General features: G+C 43.4%; 1 long non-coding RNA gene across 3 annotated transcripts; it reads right to left on the bottom strand.

Moving 5' to 3' along the window:
- Window positions 1–255: 255 nt before the first annotated feature.
- On the bottom strand, window positions 256–27,540 carry LOC132649014 (uncharacterized). 3 transcript variants are annotated; one of them, XR_009587411.1, is made up of 4 exons: window positions 27,374–27,540; window positions 7,080–7,402; window positions 4,218–4,383; window positions 256–2,837 (listed from the first exon to the last, which is right to left on the bottom strand). It is a non-coding gene; the product is annotated as an uncharacterized LOC132649014 (long non-coding RNA). The 3 variants fall into 3 exon arrangements; XR_009587424.1 differs by having other exon boundaries at window positions 7,187–7,402; XR_009587413.1 differs by lacking the exon at window positions 7,080–7,402.
- Window positions 27,541–27,877: the final 337 nt, after the last annotated feature.

The following is a 27,877-nucleotide window of genomic DNA, read 5'->3' as shown; positions in this document are numbered from 1 at the left end:
AAACACACATACTACATAAAAATAGAAATTTAAAAAATTAAGTAGCAAATAAATTGTAATAAATAAAAATATAAATACATAAATAAATAATAAAAATTTAAAAAAATAAAGTGAAAAGACCACCATGAAAATAATAGATAACCCAGTAAAAGAGACTAGACACAACAAAGAAAGAAACTAACAAGGAAGTAATTTTTTAAATGTTTTGTATTTGAAAGCCATGAATTTTTATATTACAGATCCACCTCAGTGGGACATAACCAAATCACATTAGCTTTCAGACAGAAAATACAAAGGACAGGAATCAGAAAGACATCCTTCTATTCAGACATGGCATTGGAAGTTAGAACAATGAAATAATAATGCCGTCAGCATTCTGGCGGGAAATTATCTCCACCCTAGGATTCTGCAGTCATACTAAACACTGCAAAAGCAGACAGAATAAGGACACTTTTGAGCATGTAAAACTTAACAACAACCCCTGCACGCTCTGTCTCAAGAAACTGCTGTAGGAAGGAAGTACCCCACCCAAGTAGCAGATGAAGTCAGAGAAGAAAAGACAGCATGCAGGAAAGAGAGATGCAGCAAAGGAGAAGGACATCAACCATCCAGACAGAAAAGATGAAGGCACCTCATGAGTAGAGTTGAGAAGGCTCCAAAATATTGCTCTAAGATGAAATCAGCCGGAGGAGTTGGACAATGTTTAATTGAGAGCTTAATGCTACTTTGACATAAGAGCATAAAAATAGCAAAAGACTTACCTACCCCAAATAATTAAATGGTTATGAAAATTTAAATATTTAATACTGACTTAGCCAAAACTACATTAGATTGAAATAAAGATAAGAGATTAAAAGCAGATGAGATGGTGGAGACTAGGGAAGGGGTAGGAATGAAGGAGAATGAAATTCTGTCTTCCACAGTAGGAAGTCAATAGATAATTCTTAAAAATGAAAACCCAAGCAGTGAAAAGAGTCCTTTGCTGAAAGAAGGGTTGGTCATTTCTGCCTCTAGAGAAGAGAAAGGGAAAGTGAGAGAATTGGCCATTTCAGAGACAAGCCTGGTAGAATAGTTCAACTAACAAAACACAGTATACAATCCTACTTATAAATCTGTCCATCCTCAGACGAGTGAGGCTGGGGATGTGGGGGGGGCCCATTTTCCCTGCCCCCACCGCTTTGGTACCACATGGCTGTCATGCAGACATTTTCAAAGGTAATACAGCACTGGACTTGTCTTCACTTGTCTTTGGGAACTAATGGCTGCTTTGGATATGGCCACTCTAGAGAAAAGGGATTCCTGCCTTCAGACAGGGTTATTCTGTGATGACATCCAGTTTCTTCCAATCTCCAAAGAAGGCATAAAAATAAACAAAATCAACCAACATAGTTTCACAGATGCCAAAAGGCCTCGGGGATTGATGTATGGCTGATGCTAAAGTATAGTCATGGAAAGAAGGCTCTTTGTAGGGGGCTATCATCTGTGTTGAAGTCTTGTAATTCTGCTTCCTTGAAAGTACTTGCTAGTCGTGTGATTGCTACCTTGGATTAAATCATGTCTGAGTTGAGGCATTGTAATGTTTTCTTGCTTCTATGTATTTGGGCACACCAAAACATAACTGAAGGAATTGATGTTTTCAACGCCTTGTGCAGAGGCATTAGATAATAGAAGAAGTATGTGTCTGCTGTCTAGCTGATAATGCCTTCTAGTAAGGAGAGGGGTTCCAACAGTCGTCAAGAATGCCAGGCTGCAAACACGGAGTGGATAAATAGCAAAGCGCAGGTTGTTTGGTTTTCTTGGCTCTGTCTTACACTCGTACTTCTAGCAGTCACGCTATCAGCTACCAGTGGGGCTACCAGGAACCGCAGGGGAGTGTGTCTGGCAAGGCAGAAGCAAATAAGATGAGAGGAACGCAGACTCGAAGCAGTAGCCAGTTCTTTGGCAGAACAAATAGACTGTGATAACCTCATTCCAAGCTCTAACTTAGCTTGTGCCAAAAACGACAAGATGCCAAGTGGCATAAAAGTGGTAGGCTTCTCAAGGGTCCCCTCCAAGAACCCTCGTAAACCCTTCTGAAACACGGCTGCTCTTGTTATCACCTCCAGACATGTTCAGGGGCCCTCCCCTCCCTCCATGCTTGCTCTCTTCAGGCCGCAATCCAACTTGTAAAGCCTTGGCAACGCGCTAGTGTGTGGGGTGTTGACTTAAAATGGCCCTTTCTCTCCATAAGCCACCCCCAGGAGATGGCATTTCATTACAAACAATATGAGGATCCAAAACTTGGTTTTGAATAGGCTTAGTTGATGTGATAAATGGCTCTCTTTGAAGGCCAGGCATGTCAAGAAAGCTATAGCTGTGATGTGAGATGCCGTGCGATCGAGTTAATAAAACTCTCCAATGTGTTTTAAGAAGAAAGACGTATCTGCTGAGGTAGTATAGAGATATGCTAGCTCAGATCCCTGGAGGAGCAGATTCTAAGATGGGAGATTAGTATGTAAGAGATTTATTGTGAAGTAAAGACAATAAAATTACAAAGGGGGAAGCAGTATTCGGCAGGGAATCTTTAGACTGTGGTGAATATCTGATACTGAAGGGAAAGGAGAGAGGAGGAAAAGTTGGGCAATGGGGCCTCTTTCCCAATCAGGAACAAGGATTGTCCAACGCAAGTCCTAATTCAGTCAGATGTGGCCACGCCCAAGCTCTCCACCAAGCTCGACTGCTGTCTGGGGGCTTCAGTGCAGTCGTAGGGTAGTTCTGTGGCGAAGGGTGGCAAGTGAGACCACTGCAGATGGACCCTGGCTTCTGTCTCTCATGCAGACGAGCATCAGATTTTTCTTCTTGAAGGAGAGTGTGAACAAAATGACAGTTATACTCAGGAAGAACACAAGATAATAAAATGCCAAGATCCTCTGAGTCCAGGGTGTAAGAGATGCAGAGTGAGAATTGTGAGACACCCTCTATCTGGAAGACAACCCGCCAAGCTGACTCAATGGCTTAGCTTTCTACCCTGTTTCACAATATAAGCCCATTAAAGTAACTCGTTACTTTTAAACTCATCACGATGAACACTGGCGGTCCACTGCCCCTGACCTCTGTTCACTAAGAATTCCTGGTAAAAGAACTAATTAATTAGAACTGTGTACCATAAGGGCTGGTGGAAAGACACAATTATCGCAGGAGCCTAGGGGAATGAAGAACAAAAATATGAAGCGATTGAGACATTTGTTTTTGCTTTGACTAATAGTCCTGCCAATCTACGTCAAACAACGCCAGCACTAGTGTTTGTACCAATGAGCTCTCCTGGTGGAGTGACGTAGATGAGCTGAGTTGTGGCCCTCACTGGAGCAGAGAGTTCTCTTCTGGAGAAGTCAAGGTCTCGGTTACTGGCTTTAGGATCCACTGGGATGCCACAAGTCCAGTTTTGGAAAACGCCCAGCTCACTCCAGAAGATCTGTATTTCTAGTCCACGTGGAGAAAGCAGGGCAGAGTTCCGCTTTGGAAGAAGATGCCAGCAGATTTACATACAAGATTAGCACATATTATCCCAGGGGTTTCCTTTAGGTCACATAGACCCAAAGTCCAGGAATTTAAATGGTGGCCAAAGAAGTCTCACCCTCGACCAGCCTGTGACGTGAGTGCTTTAGAATAAGGATCTGGGGCAGTAGTTGGGGGATGGGATCATATCTAAAGCATGGTCCCTGTTTTTAAAAGACAGTTGGTAGCAGGTCTTGGCAATCCCATTACGCCTGTTAGTCTCAGTTATCTAAAGGCACTTCTGAGCACTCTAATCATTATCATTAATATTCAAGTCACATTCTTCTATACACTGGATTACACCCCTGAGAACTACCACCTCCAAACAGCCTACTAACTGTTCCGGCTGCAGCGCAGCCACCACTCTCGTCTCCACCATCCTTATACGGTATGTCCTTACTCCTGCATCAAGCCATTTACCCCCTAAGCTAAAGGATGATGGAAGTCCCATTTTCCTCACTGGTATAGACTAGTATCAACACCAGCCCATGCCCAATCCACATTTCTGTGAAGTTGTCTGCGGTGTTTCGAGGCTTGGTGGCATGTCCCTCTTATAAGTGTCTCAAGGTGTTTTTATAAAGATCAGGGGAAAAATAGACCCACCTTCTATGAATGCAAAATCAACTTGCATCATACCTCATGAAGGATGTATCAAGTGTGGCACATTTTATCCCAAGGCTTACCTCCTTTCCCTGTTCAGAACTGGATGAACAGTAACTCTTACTTCTCACCATCCTTTTTCTCTTTCGTCTGCAGTCTTTGCATTTTCGCTACAAATCATTCCGCTGGTGAGAGAGGCTCTGGTAAGAATCACAGGCTCTGTCTCATTTTTCTTCCGACTGTTGCCTCCTGAAAAGTCAGGTAAAATTGGTTTGTTTTTATAGTGAAGTCACCGACATAAATTTTCAAGGGTTAAGGCAGTCTCAGCAAACCAGCATGCTTGTATCAAGGAGGACTCCCTCAGGCCCCCCTCTTTGTAAGGAAGAGAGAAAGAGGGTGATTCCTTTGCATAAACTCCAGTGCTCCAGGAGAGCCACTGTATATCTAGCCCAGTCCGGAGAAGCCCCATATAGATCACAAACTAAAGCTAACATCAAAACAAAGGGACATGACTTGGATTTTTAAAATTCTCTTAGAATCTCATCCTATTGCTTCTTTTTCCCTCCCAGTCTTTGGCTTTTCTTTGTTTATTAGTTTTAACCCGGATAAGATAAAGCATTAGACTTAGGGTTAGAAAGAGCCAAGTTCAAATAGGAGATAGAGCTTAGTGGTAGAGTGATTGCCTGGCACGTACAACGTCCTGGCTTTGATTGCCAGGGTTTGCTAGGCGTAGAAGCACACCTTGGGAGGCCGAGGCAAAAAAAATCAAGAGCTCAAGGGCAGCCTTGGCTACATATAGTTCAAGGGCAGCCTGGGCTATAGAAGACCCTGGAAAGAGGAGAGAGAGGGATTTGGTGGGGGTAGGTAGAAAGGAATGAAGGAAAAAGGAAGGAAGGAAGGAAGGAAGGAAGGAAGGAAGGAAGGAAGGAAGGGAGGGAGGGAGGGAGGGAGGGAGGGAGGGAGGGAGGGAGGGAGGGAGGGAGGGAAGGAGGGAAGGAAGGGAGGGAAGGAGTGAAGAAGGGAGGAAAGGAAGGAAGGAAGGAAGGGAGGAAGGGAGGGAGGGAGGGAGGGAGGGAGGGAGGGAGGGAGGGAGGGAGGGAAGAAAGGAAGGAAAGAAGGAAGGAAGGAAGCCAAGCTCAAAATCCCTCTTTCTCTACCTTTGTAGCTTTTGGCTTCTAGCTCATGCTCTCTGCCTATTTCCACAGCTGCTACAGAGGAGTGGTAATTTATTTTACTGGAGAGGCCCAAAGGACCCAACACATATGGAAGTTTCTGGCCCAGAGGCCCTTAATAAAATGCACCAGTTTTCACTCCTTTGTTTAAAGCTGCCTCTGAACTGAGTCTCACAGCGAGCAGCCCACTTTAGTGGACTTGCTCGCCCAAAGCTGGAACACCTAACTTACGATCAACAGTTACTTGCTATGACCATCGAAGCAGCTCTATGCTTGCTTAACTCACTCAACTTGAATGCAATATTACCTGACACATATTAACCAATCGTACCCAAGCTTATGGTGTCTAAAGGGTGAATAAATTTATTTTTCTTCTACTTTCTCCCTTCTTTCTGTATTTGGTGGCCTGACAGGTCAGTGACTAAGTTTCTCAAAGTATTTTCCTTTAGTCCTGTAAATACTGTCTAGTGAATGTGACTTTTTCCTCATTTTCCTCTCTCTCCTGCCTCAAACTTCCCGCTAAAATCATGGCTGCCCTCAAACTGCCACTTTTAAAACGGTATGAAAAAATTAAATCAGATGAACTGCTTACATCACTCCAAAATGAATCCACCCAAGGAGTCCCTGTCCCATGATGAATTATGTGCAGATCTCTCAGGCTGCATTTCAGCAGCTTCCCCATTTGGCTCTGTCTTTCTTTCTAAACCCATGTCTTCCTAGAAACTAGCATGAACTCAATCCCAAGCAGTCTGGCCTCCCCAGCGCTCTTTATTTTCACTCGTGTGTCTCCATCCCATTTGCGTTATCCTCTACTTTCCACATTCAATTTTTATTCCTCTTTCAATGGTCATCCCAAGCTCTGCGTACCGCCTGCTTTCCATCAGAAGGCTACTCCTAAGAGCTTTGGGCTCTGTTACTTATGACTTACGAAATGGACAGCTCACTCACTCACTCACTCCACATCTGCAAAGTGGAGGTCACACCCCACCACGTTTTGGGGTGAATTAAATGAGATGAAATGTAAAGCCCAGTTGTTTTCAAGCAGTAATCAATCACCAGGTGGTGGCCATCATTACAATTCTCTCATCATATCCTAGCTCATCACCAGCCAGTGGCAGTGCTCCGTAATTTGACCACATTATATTTTGCTTGCAACCAATTGCAGAGATCTTGTGAAAACTTCTATAGCGTAAGAATTTAAGACTGGGGAAACTGAGGTCATGTGAGAATCTATAAAATTCAGTGTAAATAAAGTTTCATTTATTAAAACAACTCACCAGAGGAGGAACAGTAAACTAAGAGATTCTAGAAATATTTTTTTTGCATATCATTTTGGTGGAAATTGATTTCCATTTACAATCCTGTATACATTAGAAACTTGTTAGGACTCCATGTCCCTGAAGAGTTAAAATGATGCCTATGTGTTCTGTTTTCTTTGTAAGAACCAGGGGAAGAGCCATTCTGATAGCACTGCTTCCTCTACCCAAACATCTTTTGCACATTGGTGTGGTGACTTGAGCTATGACCTTCCCTTCCCACGAAACCTTGAAGGAAGTGGCTTCTGTCTGCCTGTTGACCATAGATGACCCATTATCACTGCCTCCTCCCCTGCCCTGCCTCTGTTTTCCTCTGTTCATCAAATAAGCTCTCCCTGGACCTGCATGAAGGGCTCAGATGTCATCACTAAAAGGCTCTGTCTTATTCCTGTCACCGCTCCCCCCACCTCCCACCCACATAGACGCACACTAAAGAGAAGAAATCAGTTACACACACCAGGTCAAGCTACTCCTCCCCGAAACTGCACAGGGGGCACTCACTGCCCTGCAGACAGACCACCTATCTTTTGAACCCATCCTTCTTCCTCTTTGCCTCTTTCAGACCTTCGGTATCTTTTTGGCTCTTTGTTGCTTTAATGTTTCTTCTTCCCCCATTTCCTTCGGGTGCCTCTTCTTTCCTACAGGAATGAATTGGCTTTGGGCCCCAAGATCTGCAGTGATGGGCAGCTGGGCTGTGTCAAGGCATTCTCTGGATGCCTCCAGCCTCCTCCTCAGTGACTGAGCGCAGACTCCAGGAAGGGAGGGAGAACTGTTGTAGCCCTTTCGGTGGGGGAAGAAGAGGAAAGTTATACTTTAGACTGATATGTTTTCTCTCAAATTTTTCTAATTGAGCACACTTCAAGGGCATTTTTTTTCAATGAGTCCTAACTAGGCTCCATTTATAGTATCCCTAGTCACATGATATGACTTTTTATGAGAATTTAGAGCCCTAACCTTATCGTACAGTTATAATTTGTTTCTTGTGGTACATAAACAGACAAAGTATCATGTTGAACTTGCTTGTCTTAAACACTACACCCCTGCAACTACAAAGGAAGAGGAAAGGAGCAAGCCTCAGTTTACACTGCCAAGTTCCTAGCTTCACTACTACCTGCAACATCTATTGGAAGGTAATCCTCCAAATGGTCTCAGAAAAAGAAAATAAAAATAAGATCACACCCTACAGAATCTCTCCTTAGGGGATGGGAAAAGCCATTGCTAATATAACATACACCAATTTATTTATGTAGCAAAGAGTATTAGTATAGAAGGCTATTAAATGTGCTGTCAGAGATTGCTGTGCATATACTTCCCTTGATCTCTCCTGCCTCTGCAACATTCTTTATACACACAGTCTTTAAATTAATTTATTTTTATTAATTACAGTTTATTCACTTTGAAGCTCCCTCCATCATCCCCGCCAAATCCTACCCTCCCTCCCTCATCTCCTCCCATATCCCTCCCCCAGTCCACTGATAGGGAAGGTCCTCCTCCCCTTCCACCTGACACTAGCTTATCAGGTCTCATCAGGACTGGCTGCATTGTCTTCCTCTGTGGCCTGGTAAGGCTGCTCCTCCCTCACGTGGAAGTGATCAAAGACCCAGCCACTGAGTTTATGTCAGAGACAGTCCCTGTTGCTCTTACTAGGGAACCCACTTGGACACTGAGCTGCCCTGGGCTACATCTGCGCAAGAGTTATAGGTTATCTCCAGTCATGGTCCTTGGTTGGAGTATCAGTCTCAGAAAAGACCCCTGTGCCCAGATTTTTGGGTTCTGTTGCTCTCCTTGTAGAGATCCTGTCCCCTCCAGGTCTTTCTATCTCCCACTTCTTTCATAAGATTCCCTGCACTCTGCCCAAAGTTTGGCTATGAGTCTCAGCATCCGTTTTGATACCATGCTGGGTAGTCTTTCAGAGGCCCACTGTGGTAGGCTCCTGTCCTATTCCCTGTTTTCTCCCTCTTGCAATGTCTGTCCCATTTGCCTTTCTGAGTGAGGATTGATCATCTTACCCAAGGTCCTTCTTCTTGCTTAGCTTCTGTAGGTGTACAGATTTTAGTATGTTTATCCTATATTATATATCTAATATCCACTTATGAGTGAGTATATACCATGTGTGTCTTTCTGCTTCTGGGCTACCTCAATCAGGATGATCTTTTCTAGGTCCCACTATTTACCTGAAAATTTCATGATTTCCTTGTTTTTAATTGCTGAGTAGTATTCCACTGAGTAAATGTTCCACGCTTTCTGTATCCATGCCTCAGTTGAGGGACATTTGATGCTAAGTTTTCCCCTTACACCCATCAGAATGGCTAAGATCAAAAACTCAAGTGAAACACATGCTGGAGAGGATTTAGAGAAAGGGGAACCCTCCTCCATTGCTGGTGGGAATGTAAACTTATACAACCACTTTGGAAATCAATCTGGTGCTTTCTTAGACAATTAGGAATAGTGTTTCCTCAAGATCCAGCTATACCACTCCTAAGCATATATCCAAAAGATGCTCAAGTACACAACTAGGACATTTACTCAACCATGTTCACAGAAGCTTTATTCATAAAAGCTAGAATCTGGACACACAGAGTCTTTACAGAGACTGTACCTTTCTTTTGAATCTATGTGAGTCTTTTCTGCTCAAGAAGCATTTGCTGAGAGTTGGTTATGGATGAAAGAGGATCTCTGAACTGCCGAATCCACAGCCACTTTGCACTCCCAACCCATCTGTAGGTTTCTAGTTTTTGTCACTCGTGACTCTGCTAGCCTGACCACAGCTGGTGAGACCAGGGGTGCACACCAACCATGGACAGTGATGTGTTGGTTGCCAGCGTCACAGAAGTCACACTTGTGAGACAAGTTTGTCCCCCAGGAGAAGTTCACCCTAAGTGTCTCACGGAGGAGCAGGCCTTTTTCTTGGACCAACGGCAAGGAGAGATTAGAAAAAAAATATATAGTAGCAGGAAAGGAGAACATAGGTTACTTAGATGGACTCAAATGTCTGGTGGAATTGTGACTGATGTTGATTGACTGATCCTGCTTCTCAGTGATCAAAACAAACACTTTGTTTAAAGGTGTCCCAGTGGGCCAAACAGCTGCATTAGACCAGGTCACGGTACTTTCTGTTAAACCTGAGTTTGATCCCTGAAACCTACATGATGGAAAGAGAAAACAGACCTCCACAAGTTGCCCTCTGACCCCTACATGCATGAGCACACCACCACCAACAAAACTACCAACAACCAAAAAAGTGTCCCGATAGCCACGGGGTTCAGCAGGACAGCTCCTGGGACAGCTTTGTCTATTACTTATTATCCCTTTACCTTATTATCCATTACTTATTATCTTTATTAGAGCTCATGGGAAGGTCTCTATTTCTTGCATCCTAAAAGGGTCTAACAGTGTGCTGGTGTGCCCAGTGATGGGACACAGAGGTGAGCTTGAGATCTCTAGTTAAAGAGATAGATTATAAGTAGAAATGCCATTCAGTTAGTGTTTCCATGGCCTAGGATAGCTAGAGCAAATTAGCATAAACTTGATTAAACCAACCCAAGTTTATTCTTGGAAAGGTCTTGAAAGATTCAGTTTAATGAAGTTAATTTAAAAGTACATTTTTTTTTTTAAGTTAGCCTCTCAGAGGAGGTGACAATGTCCTTGTCACTGAATACTTTCCTGATTCAAAAACACTCCTTTGGCACTTACGCAGGAGGTTGATTTTCATTATTAGGCATTCACTTACTCATTGCAAAGTAGGTGAGCTGGACACCTTTTTGTTCTTGAGATAGACAATATAGAGGCCAATTTTATTTGGGCTCATGGTTTCAGAAGGTTCAGTCCGAGGTTGCTAAGGCTATCTTGAGCCAAGAACAACACAGCACATCATGGCAACGGCATGTGACAGAGGAAAAAGACAGGAAGGGAACTGATCCCAACATCCTCTTGAGGGCACATCCCTAAAGACCTAACTTCCTTTCAACTACTTGAAAGGTTCCACCACCTTCCAATAGCTCCATACACAGACACCAAGTCTTGAGCCTATGTAACTTTGGTGGTCATTTAAGATCCAAATCAACAGACAGAGGGAAGAAGAGTGGAGGAAAAAGGGGGTTATCTGAACAAAAGTTAAGACATTCAGAGACCAGGATTGTCCCTTACATTCTTGCAGAAATTTCAAGTTTCTACTAAGTATTCATTAGTGAGCTCATGTGTTATACAGGATTTGAAGTCCAAGGGATTGGTGAGGGGTGGTTAAATGGATGAGAGAAAGGATTGATGGGTGATGCACAGATGATGAATACGTGGATGACTTGACTTGACTGGAAACTCTAGATCTAAGATCTCTGACTCCGAATCCAGACAGAGGACAGTGTAAAGTCACTGGATTCAAGACAGCATCATTTGAAACTTTTGTAATGTTCATTTGCATCTTACTTATTTTCCAGTTTGTATTTTCTTGAAACCCATAGGGGCTGGGATGACTCTTGCTTGTGGTATAAACAGGTAACTTCCTTTCCACACAGTCACTATAGCAATGTCACTTTGCTGTCTTCTCTACCTGACTTTGCCAATTTTAAACGATTCTTAATGCTTCTTGCATTTCTTCTCACACACAAACTTTTTCCAGGATTCTATTTTCCCAGTTAATTACAGTGACTGTAATATGGATCAGTAGAGACTGGTCGGTGAACCACGTTTGGCAGCCTCTTAGTTTGTTAGCCATTTTACCTTAGAGGCCTGTTATGACTGAATTGGCCTGGACAATGTCTCTTGCCCCTACCTCTTTTTTATTTTATTTAGCCCAGTTTACCCAGCCAGACTTACCTCTTGTCTTGCTCCTCCTCCCTCTTTCTACATGGAAGCCAAACCAAACTGCTCACAGCTGCCTGGGGGTAACTCTCTGTTTCCAGCATCCCATGACTTCGCTCATGTGGCTCATTCTGCCTCAAGGATCCTTTTCTTCTTTACACTCTCTATTTCTCTTCCCTTCTCCTATCAGTCCTTGAAACGCCAAAGCCGAAAACATTGTGCTTAAGGAAAGTTCCATTGACTCTTTTCCTCCCTCTCACCTATTACTAAGTATGCTCTTTAATACATAACTGCCAAGAGCAACTTCAAACAAAATCATGGGGAAAGAAAATATGAAGTATACTGCAAGCCAAACAAGCATGCTATGTGTCCAGACTCTAAGAAAGGTCCCAAGTACAGATAAAAAGCCAGAGGCTCTGTAATAAAAGGGCCAAATGGGGATTAGGGGGTAATACCACCAAAAGGCAAAATAAATGACCAAAGTGAGCTTTGTACAATTTGACAGATTTTCTTCTTTGTCCCAGATGAATGTGTATCCTAGATCACATCTATCTGGGATATAAATGCATCCTAGGGCCCAGAAGATGAGCCTCCTACATAGCACTGACTCTTGAAGATTCAGTCAGCGCTCTGGCCATGGAAAGGGGCACTCAAGAGAACTGTTACAGTCATCCTGGACATCAAAGTGATGACACTGTTTATAGCCAGTTCATTTTTGTTCGCTCCAGGAAGACAATGGCATTGTGGCCAACAGAACTACCCCTTTGGACACATCAAGCACACCTAGGACTGGGCTGAGGGAGGAACACCTCAGCCCAATCCACTGACCCATCCCACACACTACTGGGGAACTCTAGGTTGTGTTAAGTTGACGAAAAACTAACCAGCACAGAAAATACCCAATACACTGCAGACCAATCAGCAATCATAGCAAGGACACCAGAAACTGCTGTTTTCCAGTTTGTTAACTTCTCAGTTGAAGGTGGTGTTAATTTGCAGTAGCAAACATTCATCAGGAATAGCCACCTAGAGTCTAACCATAATGCCCATTCACAAGAGGATGGGTTCTGAAAGTGAGCAATCAGAGAAACTGTCTGCAAGGAACTGGTGTGATGACAGAGACATTGTAATATCTATCTATCTATCTATCTATCTATCTATCTATCTATCTATCATCTATCTATCTATCTTATCTGTTATTGCAATTTACTCACTTTGTATCCCAACTGTAGCTCCTTCCCTTATCTCATCCCAGTCCCATCTTCTCTTCCTCTTCTTCCTCTATGTCCCTCCCCTAGTCCACTGACCAATATACCAGAGCTGCTGGAATCCATCCCAAATTTCTCACAAGTGGCAAAGACAGTTCCCCCAGGTTTCTGCATTGAGCTCTTGCACAGACTTTCTGGGATGATGGAGTGTAACCTGTGAGCCAAATAAACCCTTTCCATCCGCTGTGGTATGGGTACACATGATTCCTGGAGCGCTCTGCCCCTCCCTTCCACCCCCGGCTTTTTATGACTTCTCTGCCATTCTTGAATAAACCCTTTTCCTGCTTAGACTGACCAGAATGGATTCTGTGTTGGCAGCTTAGAGCCCTAACCATTAAATACTCAGTCTTATTAGAAACTTAAAACTGAGATTTTCAGGAACTATAGACCTTGTTACTTTAGCAAAAATAATCACTTGTTTGTCTTTAAAACAAAATTGTGACTAACTCTTACAGGGTGTTAAATAGGCCTGGTTTCCTTACAACTTAGTTTTTTTTTTTGTCACATTTCTTATTGCAATGTTCAACTCACCTGGTAAAAATGTTTAAACTGAGTAATTTTTCTCTGGTGACGCATTTATAAAAGGCACATGGATCCACGAATCTGCTCAGTATCTCCACACACTTGGCTCACCTCATTCTCAGTAGTCAAAATTCTCAGGGCCACTGCAAGAATGGGCCCTGCTGGTAGGACAGGCTAAAACTGTTGTCCACACAGCTGTCATCCAGAAACACTGGTATCACTGCTTCTGTGCTTAAGATGTTGTATAATAATCAGAAAATTTAGGACCCCCCCCCTTTCCTTAGAAGAAGGATGGGTAACAGATTAAAGAAAAAGAAAAAAGTTGCAATATCTCTGTAAGAGTTTCTGGACCAGTATCAGCTAGAATTCAGAATGAGGGAGTTGTTTTTGCCTTGGGTCAGGTTCCCTCAAGATTGCTAACTCATATGCCTAGTCCTGAGATTTGTGCGTAGCTTCTCAAAAACTTATCTCTGGTCAGCTATAGTGTTCTACATGCACCAGATAGCTTCCCAACACCATTTGACCTAATTAGTTAGATCTTACAGAAGAAGATGCCATGTTTTCAAACACAAGCCATTGAGGACATTAAGAACGTGTGTTTCTTTCTTTTTTTTTCTTTCCTTTTTTTTTTTTTTTGTCAAACTCTTGGCCACCAATGCTTGATCCAAACTTTAAATCTCCATAGATCAAAAGTCCTGCCAGTGGAGAAAGCATACCAAAGCCATAGAGAAATGTTAGTTTTGGCAAGTTGAGCAAAGGGAAGTGGGAAGCAAGGAAGCAAACAAAACATGGAGAGGAAATTCTACCTTGACTCTCTTCACAGAAATGTCACTTAAAAACAACAAACAAGCAGCCAACAGTGTCTTTCTATCACTGAAAAAATAATTAAAAAGAACTTACTCAAAATGAATGACCCCTACAGGCTTTGCTCTTTCCAAAACTCGGAAGTCCAAAGTAGAAAGTTCTGTGGGATTTAGTCTCTGAAAATGAAGAAGAGGGCAAAAGCCAGGCTGGCTGCCATTGGAGTAGGAATGGCTAAATGTCTCCATTTAGATAAGAAAAACCAGCTCCAGGGATTTTTGTGTCTGTTAAAAAAAAAAATTCCCTGGGGATGTAGAGCATTGGAAACCACAAGGATCAATTGTAGCTTTCTCTCCTGGTGTGAATTTGGGGTACAGCCACTACTCTCTGCTGTTGATCAGCCTTCATTTGGGAGATCAAGAGAGGAACAAGAGAGGAAGGATGGAATCCGAATGTTCTTTCTCTTAAAAAAAAAGAAACACATCATTGGACGCTCCAGTGGACCACACCCCATCCCTGACGTACAATGGTTTACTGCGGAAGTGACACCACATCCAATACTTCAGCAGTTTGAAGTCATTTTGCCATTCCCCAACAGAAACCTCAGAGATACTCTGTGATGGCTTATCTTGGTTGTCAACTTGATACAGCCAAGAAGAGGAGACCTCAGCTGAGGAGCTGCTTCCATCAGATTGGCCTGTGGGCATGTCTATGGGGTATTTTCTTAGCTGCTAATTATCCAAGAAGAGCCCAGCCAACCGTGGACAGTAGCATCCCTGGGCAGGAAGCCTGAACTGCATAAGGAAAGCAGCTTAACAGGGGCCTGCGAGCAAGCCGGTGTCAAACCTCCTCCATGGCTTCTTCTTTGAACTCCTGACTTGAGTTCCATGGCTTCCCTCCATAAAGGGATGCAGCCTGTAAGATGAAATAAGTCCCTTTTCTCCCCCAAGGTGCTCTTGGTCCTTGTGTTTATCCCAGAAGCAAAAACCCAACTACAACAGATACTGCCTGAATCTCTCCCCAGGTTGCTAACTTTCATTGACTTAAAAAACATAAAAAATAAAAACTTCCTGGTTCATAGAACATTAATTCCATATGTAACTTGAATAAGGACTAAGAACATTTCGCCTTCCGCTAGAACATCTGTGCCCGACAGTAAGAAATGCAAGGGACCAGAGTACAGCATTTCTCTCACTCTGAGTCTGTTGGCTTCAGAACTTGCAGGCTGAGTTCTAGTCAATCTGTAGTGGTACTTACTTCCTTTTGCTAGAACTTACGAGTAAGGTAAATAATAGAAATTATGTTTCATAGGAAAAAGTTCCAAAAATCTGTCTAGTTCGTGCAGTTTCGACTCAGCTACATTGCTTGGCCAACACCCAAAACAAGAATCAGTACGTGTCTAGTATCAACTTGGCCGCACCTGGATTTATGACTCATTTCTTCGCTTGCTCCACGCTTCCTATGATTGACCCAAATATGTTTCATTTTCATTGAGAAAAATCCAACCTCAGGTCACAAAAATCAGTAAGAACCCTGTACTCTATTTGGCTGCAGAGCTAGAGACCAAGGTGAGACGTGGTCTCTATGTTAGTAAACGGAAATGGAGCGTTCACATGCGTGCGCTCACCCGCATGCTGGTGGCTGAACTCGTTTCCAGATGGGCTGCCAGATGAGGTTTACTGCAAGCCAACCTGGAAGAAGGCACCAAAAGCAGTTATCATGAACAACAGAGATGCCCTGTAACTGAAGGAAAAGTTAGTGTGGGTGGGATCGGAGTGTCTTGTCAAGGACAGCAGTTTTTATCCTTTGCTGAGCTTCAGTAAGTCTTTCAAACAACACAGATGTAGACACACATCTTCTCACATATACAGAGAGAATAAGGAAAGGACATTCAAAATATAACAGCATGAGGGAGGAGCTCACGTCCTAAGGTCTCGGATTTGAGCCTTTTCGCTAGAGAATATCTCAGCAATTTTGTAGTAAGCTTATATGGAATGTGTGTATATATACATGGTACTGGAGTATGGATGTTTAATATAAATACCTCAGGGCCTTACGCCTGCACCTGAGGAGATGTACAAGATCTCTGAACAAGCGCAGAGACGTTCCCTTTATATCCAGCATGCCTTTATACCTCAGTGTCGTGGTGATCTCTAGTCACAAGGGCAAAGCCAGACCTTGTTCTGGGTATTGTATAAATATTCTTATGAAGAAAATTTCCAGGCACTCTGACGTTCCCTTCACATCCGTCTCCATGGAGACGAGCAAACAAAGCTTTATCTGCGTGCCACTGGAGCAGCCTGAGCAAAGACTCTGCCAGTTGCTCCCTGGGAGAACTCCAGGCACTAGCTAGGGGTTAGTTTCCAGCTTCGTGCTCCCTGGAGAGCAGCTTTTCTGTTTGAAGCAGGAGACCATCTCCGTTGGAGCGAGGGCAGAGGTGCTACCATCTCAATGCTTTGTCAGCCCCCTCACACCTACACTCACACCAAATCTTCACAGGAAACTTGGAGAACGGGCTAATGAGTCCCCATATTTTGTGTATGAGAGAACTGAAATTGTGGAAACTTGCCTGAAGCTATTTGCTGCTGAGTCCTTATTCTTGGGTTCGTAGTTTCCTGGACTCTGCGTTTACATGTGTGTGTGTGTGTGTACGGGGTCTGGCTAGTTGGCAGCTCATGCACTGGGTAACTGAATTCTTTAGGAAGGACCAGTTCTGTCTTGTAAAGACTCTGCAAGAGGTATGGCATGAACTGCTTAGACCTGGCAGGAGCCTTCCTCCTTCATGCTGTTCCCCACCGGTGTGCTTCCAACACACATCCCCCACAAGCTGTTCCGACACTTACAGTATGAAGGGGCGTTGCTCTTACTTAGAAGGTAGCAGGACTCTCTCTCCTGCTGGGTTGAACATGGTCTACCCGAGAGTCATTTGCACGGACATTTCCTTCCGGAGCCTGCTACTTGGCGGTAACAGGACAGACATTCAAGCCACTTCTGAATGTGAATCGTGGTTTGCTGACATATATAACCTTGAGTTCAAGATCCACTGTGACCAGAGCCGGCCCCAGCACTAAGATACAATGTGGGGAAGGGATGGCTCTGTGAGCTCAAGGCAAACAGTGAGGGATTACATGTCAGCATTAGTGTCCAGGCAACACTAATGCAGAGCCTCCTCACCCTGAGGGACTCTGTGCAATAAACTGAAAGCTACTCCATAAGAGTGCAGTGTTCTCTAAACTGAGCATGTCAGAGGTTCATTGTCCCTTGGGAACTTCTGTTAAGTACTCTCTCCCACCAGCACCCGTAAGAGCCACCAAAGGAAAGGCTTACTCCATCTTGCTCTGAGATGGTGATTCCAAAGCAAAGCTTGCCTCCTGTGGCTTCCCTTCCCCTGGACTGTCTCTGCATTATTATTCACTGTGGTGGCTGACCTCCCCCCTTAGCTCCTCAGTAGCCTGATGCCCTGTGCTGGGTCTGGGGAAGGAGACCAGAAGAAGCTTTAATGAGAAGTGTGCTGGCCAGCTCTACTGGGAATTTACTTCCACCAAATGTCACACTGGAAATGAGTCAAATGAATTCTGTTTTGTTTTGGTTTGGTTTTTCGAGACAGGGTTTCTCTGTAGCCCTGGCTGTTCTGAAACTCACCTGTGTACCAGGCTGGCCTTGAACCCATAGACATTTCCCTGACTCTGCCTCCCAAGTGTTGGGATTAAAGGCATGAGCCACCACTGCCTAGTGCCAAATTAGTTCTGAAACATCTATCCATCAAGACAAAAATGTCCTGATATCTAGGCCCACTGGAAACCCTGTCACCTCAAAGCATTGGGCTCAGCATGTTGTGGATACAGCCGAAGGAACACTCCAGTTATAATTTCTCTGAGCTGGGATAGGGCTTTACACACACAAGGGAAGAAAGAGCATGCTTGACTTCTGGCTGTTTCCAGAAAGTTTATTTTCTGAACCGCATTCTATGGCAGCAGCTCTCAACGTGTCGGGTCACGACCCCTTTGGCAGTTGAAAGAATCTTTCACAGAGGTCACCTAAGACCATCAAAAAACACAAATATTTGAATTACAATTTATAACAGTGGCAAAATTACTGTCATAAAGTAGCAACAAAAATAATTTTATGGTTGGGGTCACTAAAACATGAGGTACTTTATTAAAGGGTCACAGCATTCGGACGGCTGAGAACGGCTGCTCTCTGGGCTAAATGGGACAAACCACCTATTAGGAAAAAGCTTCCTTACTTGGGGCTGAAGAAAAGTGCTCTTGCAGAGGAGCCAGGTTCAGTTCCCAGCACCCACATTGAGTAAGTCCAGTTCCAAGAGGTCCAGCGCCCTCTTCTGGCCTCCTTGAGCACCTGCAGGCATGTGGTGCACATAACACTCATGCAAACAGGCAGATATTCAGAAATAAATTATTTTTACAATATGCCACTCATTTTTTAAAAAAAAAAAATACCTTATAAAGTACCATAAAATAGCAAGCCAATCAAGTGATTATCAACAAGTGAATGGCAAGACAAACTGTGGTGAATCCATATACTTTAGAGAGTTATCAAAAAATAAAATAAACGCAATGTGTTATTGTGTGGGGAAGTGTGGGTCGGTCTTAAAATAATCATGGCTGAGTGGGGAACAATCGAATCTGTAGTGACAGGAAGTGCAGGGGTAGCTCTCTGATCAGGGTGTGATCAGGTAGAGGTGGGGAAGGACCACAAAGGACATCAGGAATTCTCTCAAATCCTCACCTGACCCATTTTTTAAAATTAATTTTCATATTCTATGGAGCCCTGCTGAGCAAATGTTCACATATTCTATCTTGAGTTTTTTTCAAAGATGCTTGCTCTTAACGATAGAAGGTTCTGCTGGGCGTGGTGGCACACGCCTTTAATCCCAGCACAGGGAGGCAGAGGCAGGGGGATCTCCGAGAGTTCAAGGCCAGCCTGGTCTACAAAGTAGTCTAGGACAGCCAAGGCTACACAGAGAAACCCTGTCTCGATAAAACCAGCCAAACAAGCAACACAAAACAAAAACAAAAGGGGGGGGAGGGTGCTCCAGCAGAAAGAACTGTACTCCAATATCAAAATTTCTATTGACAGGGGCAGAATGGTTTAAATGACACTTTTTAGTGGCTTTAACATATGCCCTCCTATGCGTATAACCTTAATATTTCTGAGCTACCTTCCAAAGGGAGCTGTGAGATTCAGGCATTTCTGACATTTGACATAAAATTACATGAGCAAAAATAGCACATGACATTAGCCAGGCTCTCTGACTCCAGAGCGCAAACCTTTCTACTATCCCGCAAGTCTTTGCCTTAACTGCCCCTCTGTGCAAGTCTTCAGGCCATTAGCTGGCTTGAATTAAGGCAGACATGAACTTCAATGGGATAGCCATTTTTATGGCACTTTCTGTAACTCACATAGGTACCTTGAGGATTAGTTTTAATTGGCCGAGGTGGTCTGTCAAATGGATCTCACCTTTTCCTTTCCCCTGGACTTGGCCGAACTGTGACACGCTGTAGACAGAGAGGATGGCGGCCTGTGGAAATGAGCCAACGTCCCCAGAGTCCTTGGACACTGCTCTGGATTAGCCTGTCCTCTCACCTTCCATGAACAGCTTAGCCTTGGTTTCTGGGATGTCTTCTAACGGTCCCACAGGGAAACCACACTGGCCCTCGGGTGGCCGTGACCCAGTCCTGGCCATAAAAAGGGATTTCATATCATTAGTGACTTCCCTTTCACAGTTCGTTAGCATGAAATGTCCTGGCAGCTGAAATGACAAAGGAGACCCTCTTCTCACCAGTGGTTTCATGAGGAGAGACAGAAAATGCTCTGTGCTAAAAGCTGCCATAGGGCAGCTGCTATTTTCTGCTTTAATTTGTGGCTCTGGCGCAACAGCAAGCTGAGATGCTGGAAAATGACTGTAGCCCTGGTCATCTGGCTACCAGATGGCAAGGGGATTTAACTTTGCACGGTAGGTCTAGTGACTAGAGTAGCTGTGTCTGGATACCTAGCTTCATTCGCATTGGTAGAAGTCTCTGCCGCCAAGGCAGAGCTATATAGTGAAGCGAACTGTCATGTCCCAGCTGGCCCCATAAAGTGTGTGTGTGTAGACATATATCATGTATATAAAATGTAAAAAAAAATATTTTACTCAATATTTCTTGGCCATCATCAAAGGGGAGATAGGAGATTTATCTGTGTTACCCCCCTGAACAAGCTACATTTGAGGTCAGAGCAGGTTTGAGTATCTTCTTCTGGAAGAACTGGTCAACCTGTTAGGGCCGGAGACACAGGTTGAAAACAGTTGATTCCAGAGCCCTTTGAAATGTGTGTTTCTTTAAAAGACAGAACAAGAGCTGATGACTGAGTCTCTCCAGTTCCTGACATCTGTACTTCTTACTGTATTTAGAAAAACTGCTTTGACTTCAACTAAATTGCTTTGGGCCTACTGATTTAACTGCCATTGGTAATCGGAGGTCATCATCAAGTATCAATGAAAAGGTGGAGGCTGAAAGCCGTCTTGAGTGTTCTCTCTGCTGTTTTCCAACAGTGTGGCAAGTTCCTTCTAAGACATCCCATTGTGACCTCTGGGCCTAGTAACTGCACTCATGCGTACTTCTCTTTTTGAATGTGTGCTAAAGTTGACTTGCTTCCAACAAACAGGAAAAAAAAATGATGGCATCAGTTTTGAAGTTAGGTTATTCAAGGAGTGTGTCTTTCATATTCATGTACATTTTTCTGATTCAGCTTCTTTCTTGTTCTCTCTTATCATCTTGCTTTTACTCTCTCATTTCTTTTCTCTCCTACGACAGGGAAGTCAGATGCCCCAGTATAAACTAGTCCAATGGAGAAAGATATAGCCTTGCCAATAAGACTGGACGTGGAAGTGGCTTTCCCCCATCCTCCACTGTCTGGACTTCAGTCACTCAGATTTTTAACCCATAGAAATTAGAAGAAGGTGAGTGTTTGTTTTTTGAAGCCACTCAGACCTGGGGTCATTAGTTAGTCAAAGGTCAACAATAATCAAGTCAGGGCAACAGGGGACTAACCAGTGAATAAGGAGGCAAGTGGTTACAGAACTCAGCGGCCAGAAGATTTAAGGCATAAATAAATACTGGTTTTGAGGAGGAGTTTTCTAAGTTTAAACAGCGGAGCCACCGTGTGTAACTCATTGTGCGTGGAGGAACTCCTCAGACACAACGTCTACCATCCTCAGGATGGTTTAAAGATGCTCCTGCCAGATTACTATTAAAAATGTCGAGGTCAGAACTCTACCCCAGACATACTAAAATAGTACCTCTTGTGGTGGGAACCGAATCTGAATTTTTAGAAAATCAGCCTGGTAATTTTGTCATTTAGTTCAATTTAGAAACTTCTGAAAAAACAAATAACCTTCCAAGGATGTGTGTGTGTGTGTATGTGTGTGTGTGTGTGTGTTGTGTGTATTATGGATTCTTCCGGGGTTCCGTGTAGTAAGAGGCACACAATCTGAAAACTGAATGTTGGGAGGACATGAACCACCTACACGACAGGAGAGGTTGAGCATTATCAACAGGCTTACCTGTACCCTCAAATCTATCAACATAATAACGGGATCTAGAATAATTCTATGCGTGGATTTTTTTTTCTAAATGTTTAAACAAGCAATGATATGTTGTCACACACCATGGTTTGGAGACTTCAGAATTATTGTCAGAAGACCTGGGCTTTCTGCTCGGCAGCCGCACTAGCTTGAGGTTTCTGACTACATTTTATTTCCTTCCAGTCTTGTTTGGCTGGGTTTACCCAGGTTTTTATGTGACTAGACCAGGCTCTTCTGTAGAATATTTTTTTTTTCACTTTATGCTCTGAACACTTTCTTGCATCATCAAAGGTTCTCTGTAATGTTATCAAGGACTCCACAGTATTACAGTCTGTCACTGTATTCTTATGGTTAAATACATAGGCTATTGTGCTATACTGTAGTCTTATGGCCAAATACATTGCCAAGTATTTGCCATTATAAACACATTGACGGAACCATACCTGTATATAAAATTTGCTTACATTTCATATTAATTCCCTAGAAAAATCTAAAAAGTGAAATGACTACACCCAAGGATATGAACTTCAAAGGGCCCACTGTACATTGCAAACTGCTCTTCAGAAAGACCAAATGTGTCATCTCACAGGCAGAGAGAAAAGTCCCTTCACAAGAAAACCATGGCAATTTTGTCAACATAAGACAATAGATATTTCTCAGGTCTTATTTATTTAATGGTCTCCTCATATTTTCTAGTTTTCCCAAATAGACTTTTCTTGGCTTGGTTTTAACCATTTAGAGAGATCAGAAACTCGTCCTGTGGTTAGCACTAAAACTCTGCAGTGGAAAATGAGAGTAATACCTCTTCCACACTGGAGATACTGGGAAACCTTATAAAGCAATTATGTATGCTTTTTAATAAATCCAATCACCTTATATATTTGAGGTCCGACTCTTACGATCTCAATTTAGCTTATAGATATTTCATATGTAGCTAAGTCAAGCTCTGGTGGGGCTGTGGGAGCAAGGAGGATCACCCTTGTCTTTCTTCATTCCACACATCTCCATGTTACACAGACAGGACTCAGTAGCATTATGAGCTGTAATGAGGGAATACCCAAGCGAGAAACGCACCATACCATCTGTATAGAGATCTCTACACTGTCACCCTCAAGAAGGTTGGGTGCTGGGGATGAGGCGATAGTTTAAGGCTTCAGTTATTTCATAGCCTGCTCCTTCATTGCCAGCCACATTCCTGAGGTATTGCTCAGCTATGGGGTGCAGCAGCTGCCACCAGTTTTCTTACAACAAAGGGCTAAATATCACTCTTTCCCCTACTAATGGGTCTGTCTACGAAGAAACTGTTTCATTTCAACACATGGAAAGAGGGCCAGCACCATAAGAGAGCCGTAATTGCCAGAATTTCTGCATTAGGTGAATGATTTGCATCTTATTGCTTAGTCAACTTGATCATCTCCCTTATTTGAAAAAAAAAAAGAAAGAAGGAAAAGCAAAAATTATGATACAGGTTCAGAAATATGCAGAAAATCTTTTAACAAATTCAATGTAAAACATTCAAGATGTTAAGTAGTGTGTGGTTTTTCAGGGGGAAAAAATACAGTGGATTTAAATGTAATCCATGTTCTGTCAAACTAAAACTTCACTATCAGAGGTCTGGAATGAATGAAACTTCTCCTGTTCTTCTAGAATTCTCTCTCCCTTTGTGTGTGTGTGTGTGTGTGTGTGTGTGTGTGTGTGTGTGTGTGTGTGTTTGTGCCTGGCAGCCACAATGAAACAAAATTGTAAAAGTAGAATCTGTCCTTTCTTATTTATAATTAAAAATATTTTAAAAAGTATTTGGGGACCCCTTGTGCTAGTGCCTATATAAACCCACAGCAAGGAATGTTGCTTTAGTAGTCCTAAACAGACTGTTCTTTTTCCTTCCAGATTTATGGAAGAACTTTAAAGGCATTTTGTGTACAAGCTGTAATTACGCAGTCTGTGCTTTAACTTATTGGGAATTCAGGCTGAGTTTGTGCTTCATAGCCGGACATTCGGCATTCATTTTGCTTTGGTCTATGTTTCCCAGTGATTACTTCATTTTTTTTTAATGTGGTATCATTGTGTCTCTATAAACTTGCTTTTTTATCACCGTCCTCTAAAATCTCATGCAGTGAGTAGTGGTTACACGCTGGGGAGCCGGTGGGAGTGTTAGCTCCTGCGTCTCTTTCATTGAGTGTGACCTTTTTGTTGGGGGAGTTCAGGATTTTACAGCCTGCTCTTTACCAGAATTATTCAACAAGGCTCACAAAGTCTCTGGATGTGAGGGTCCCCACTGTGCTTTCCAGAACCCAGATACTATCCCTTGAGCCACAAGGGTTTCTGGACTAGGTCTCACTTTGCATTGTTCTCCCCAAGCTCATGGACACCTTGAAATGTCCACGACTACTTAAAATAGGAAGCAACGAATCACAGCATAGAAAAAAAATCACAGAGGACTCTATCAATCTGGAATTGGCCATTTTGGCTCTCTGTGCCCCTTTACAATATGACAAAATTCTCTGAGGTCGAACCCAAGAAAAGGCCTATGTGTTTCAGCAAGATTCTCCCTGCTTTTCATTGTCTATCCAGGGAAGAGAACAAAGCATTTGTTTTTGTTGTTGATGTTTTGTTTTTTGTTTGTTTGTTTTTGCCACTTTATCACAAGAAACATTACTAATGTTAAATAATAACTATCATGTATTGGTTCTTAGGAAATGAAGAACAGAGCAGTGAAGAAAGTGATATTGTGAAATGCCTTAGTGAGTGAGGCAGTGCCGTCACTGTGTCATGTCATAGGCTGAGACCCGGTCTGTTAGGTCAGCTCTTGGGCCCTAGCACTTAGCAAGGAATAGCTTGTTGCAGAATTAAGACTCAGGCCCAGATCTCAGAGTCCCTGTGCCTCACCACAATGACTGCAGTAAATGGCCCAGAGGCTAAGTGCTCACCAGACTGTGTTCAGTTTGCCTTCTTTCCTGTCAGAGAGTCGGGGAAAGAAGTGAGCAGCTTGCTGGGATATGCTGTACATAAGGTTGCTACAATGTGTCTAATCTTCCATTTTCCTTTCCTTCAGCTAACCTTGCGGTGGGCAGACAAAAGATAAAGGAATCAAAGTAACATTTCTTTCCCACTGTGTCCCAATGGAAGGTTCCGTGGAAAGTTGCAAAATACACCATACAAAGTAAACATCGAGAAATTTGATTTTCAAGGTTGAAGAGCAGATGTAGATCCTCAGAAGCTAGGAGAGGGGCTTCAGAGAAGTAGCAGATTTGTTCATTCACAATCCTGTGCAACCGGGTGCTCCCCAAGTGAGTCTGTCCCACAAGGAAAGGAATGGAAGCCAGGAAGAGAGGCAGGAGCGGAGAGTTCTAAGATGTCACGGCTGTGGCAAATTTAGTCAACTTGTTTGACTGGTCAGCTGACCTACCTGCAGGAGCCAGCTTGTCTCAAGGCTTATGATTGGGTTCACTTATGGACAGTTCTCTCTCACAAACATAAACACCCCCTTAGTTCTTCCTAACATCATTTTTTTTTCTCCTCCAAATTTCCCTCCTTTCTTCATCTTCCCCTACTCCACTGGTTAATCTAAGCATGACCTTAGTTATCCAAAACACCAAACACACAAGTAATGTTAGACAACTTTGTCAAGGAAGAGGCAAGACGTCACAGAAAAGTCAATTTGAACCCTATGAAACTGAGACTATCAATCTATGAAGTTACGGAAGCAGCCATTGGGTCAGTTTAGAAACTCCCTCTACAAATAACCCAGATTTATACAAGAGAGTCTCCAGTTTGAAAAAGATCTCAGTGGCAATTCAGACTGTCTGGCTGCCTTGTGTCCATCAGAGTTTGACACAAAGACAAAGCCTCAGCTGCAAATCAAATAATGGACCCCTGGGACAGGTGAGCCTGGTCTCTGCCCATAGAAAGCTTGGTGCTGCAGAGTGAATAAGGAGAGTCTTAGGAAGGTAGGGGCAAGGTGTAAGATCTTAGACTATGCTGGGTGGAGGAGAGGATAAAAAAGGTTGTGGACAAGAGATGCTTGGTCTTGCTGTAGAAAGAAAAGAACTTTCTGCTGCTTTCAAGAGACATCAAAAGATGCTCCACCATACCAAAAGAACACTTGGTATGAAACCAGAACAACCTAAATGTCCCTCAACTGAAGAATGGATAAAGAAAATGTAGTACATTTACACAATGAAATACTGCTCATCGATTAAAAACCAGGACATCTTGAAATTAATGGAAATGGATGAAACTATAAAATATCATCCTGAGTGAGGCAACCCCACCGCAAAAAGAAATGCATGGTATGTACTCACTTTTAAGTGTATTAGCCTTACAGTCCAGGATAACCATGCTACAATCCACAGCCCCGCCCCCTCCCCCAAGACGCTAAGTAAGTTACAAGGCGGGTCCAATGGAGGATGCTTGAATCTCATTCAGAAGGGGAAATAGAACAGGCATTGGAGGTGGGTGGACAGAGGGAATTGGGTAGAAGAAGGAATAGAGAAGGGAGCAGGGGTGGGGATTAGGAGTGGAAGGGGAGGGGCCAGGGAATAGAACAGAAATTGGAGATGGGGGCATCTCCGGGACTTCCCAGATACCTGGGATAGGGGAGGCCCCAACTGGTCTACGGAGAGAACCAGTCTCTGACACTATCAGTGTTACTCTGCTATGCTTGTATACGGGAGCCTAGCGTAACTCCTCGGAGCGGCTTTACCTAGCAGCCGATGGAAACAGATTCAGAGACTCGCAGCTGAACATTAGACAGAACTCAGGGAGTCAAATGGAAGAGTTTGGGGGAATGACCGGGGGAGCCAGAGGGGTCAAGGACTTCACGAGAAGGTGCACAGAGTCAACTAATCTAGGCCCATGGGGGCTCACTTGACTGAACCACCAACCAAAGGGCATGCACAGACTGGTCCTAGGCCCCTGCACATATGTAGCAGGGGTACAGCTTGGTCTTCACGTGGACCCCCAACAACTGATGTTTCTCTTTGGATACTGTCCCCTAGCTGGGCTGTAATGTCTGGTTTCAATGGGAAGTGCCTAGTCCTGCATCCGCTTAATGTGCCAGGTCTGGTGGGTACCCAGGGGGGGCCACCCGTTCTCTGAGGAGAAGGAGAGGGGAGGATGGGGGGAGAAGTGTGCAAGGTGCAAGAGGGGACTGGGAGCTGAAGAGGAGGGCTACAACCAGATGTAAAGTCAATAAATATATTTTTTAAGTCTGTTTCCCCTTCTCTCTGCTGACCAGCATTTGTAATGCCAGCAGGTGCTATGCAAACTACTGGGGATAAATCATCAAAACTCTAATTTAGCCATAGACTCTGCCTTCCACAATACCAACCCCTCATCCAAAATCTAAGCGATGCCTATAGATACAGTAGTGGCGTCACTGATCCTGGAGTAACCAGTTGCTTCCTGGTTGGATCTTAAGGCCCTCTTCTCAGGAAGAAATTCATACACCGAATTATAAGCCTAGTCAGAAGCCTTATGGCTAGTGAGATCATGGATCCTGTGTAAGACTCTTACTGATATTTTGATAAATGGGCATGTAGTTAAACTTCCTACACACAAAAAGGTATATTTATACCCATAAACTGGCGCGGCTCTCAGTCTTAGCCGAGTATATTCTGGCAGCGGGGCCATGGTGAAAGCATTGCTGAAGTGCTAAGTCCTAAGCCCTAACTGGGTCGTCCATATCACCCTTCTGTGGCCTAGGGAACATCTCAGAAGAAGAGGTATAGGCACTATAAAAGCCAGAGGATAGAGAGTAATTTCATAAAATGTTACCTTCTGAATGTGAGGTCCCCATCGAAGCTGAACACGTTACAGTAGCTGTGACCATCTGAATAAAATCTGAATATGTGAAAAGAGAACTGAAAGTCGGAGGGGAATTAGCTGGGAAGAAAAAAAGAGTCAGGAATAGGAGGAAGATAAGAGAAGGCAATTGGGGCAAAAGTATCATAATTCACTGTATACCAGGGAAAAAAGCTGTCAAAAGTGAAACTAGTTCTTAACCTGGCTTCTAGCTGGATGTTGTTTGAGTACACGTGACTGAGTACATGTGACAGGCGTGTGCCTTCCCAGTGCACCTGCTCCATAACTGTCAGCTGTTAAATAAATGAGTTGCAACTGAATTGTTTGATGATGATGATGATGATGATGATGATGATGATGATGATGATAGTGCCACAGGCCGCCTTCTTCTACACGCAGTAACAGTTGGCTCACTTGGCAACAGAATCAAATTCATCCTTAGCAAATACTCACATTATGCCAGAAAGCCATCAGCAA

This window comes from Meriones unguiculatus, chromosome 1 (assembly GCF_030254825.1).
Source record: "Meriones unguiculatus strain TT.TT164.6M chromosome 1, Bangor_MerUng_6.1, whole genome shotgun sequence".
NCBI classification, from domain to species: Eukaryota; Metazoa; Chordata; class Mammalia; order Rodentia; family Muridae; genus Meriones; species Meriones unguiculatus.
This window is presented reverse-complemented; position numbering and strand designations above follow the sequence as displayed.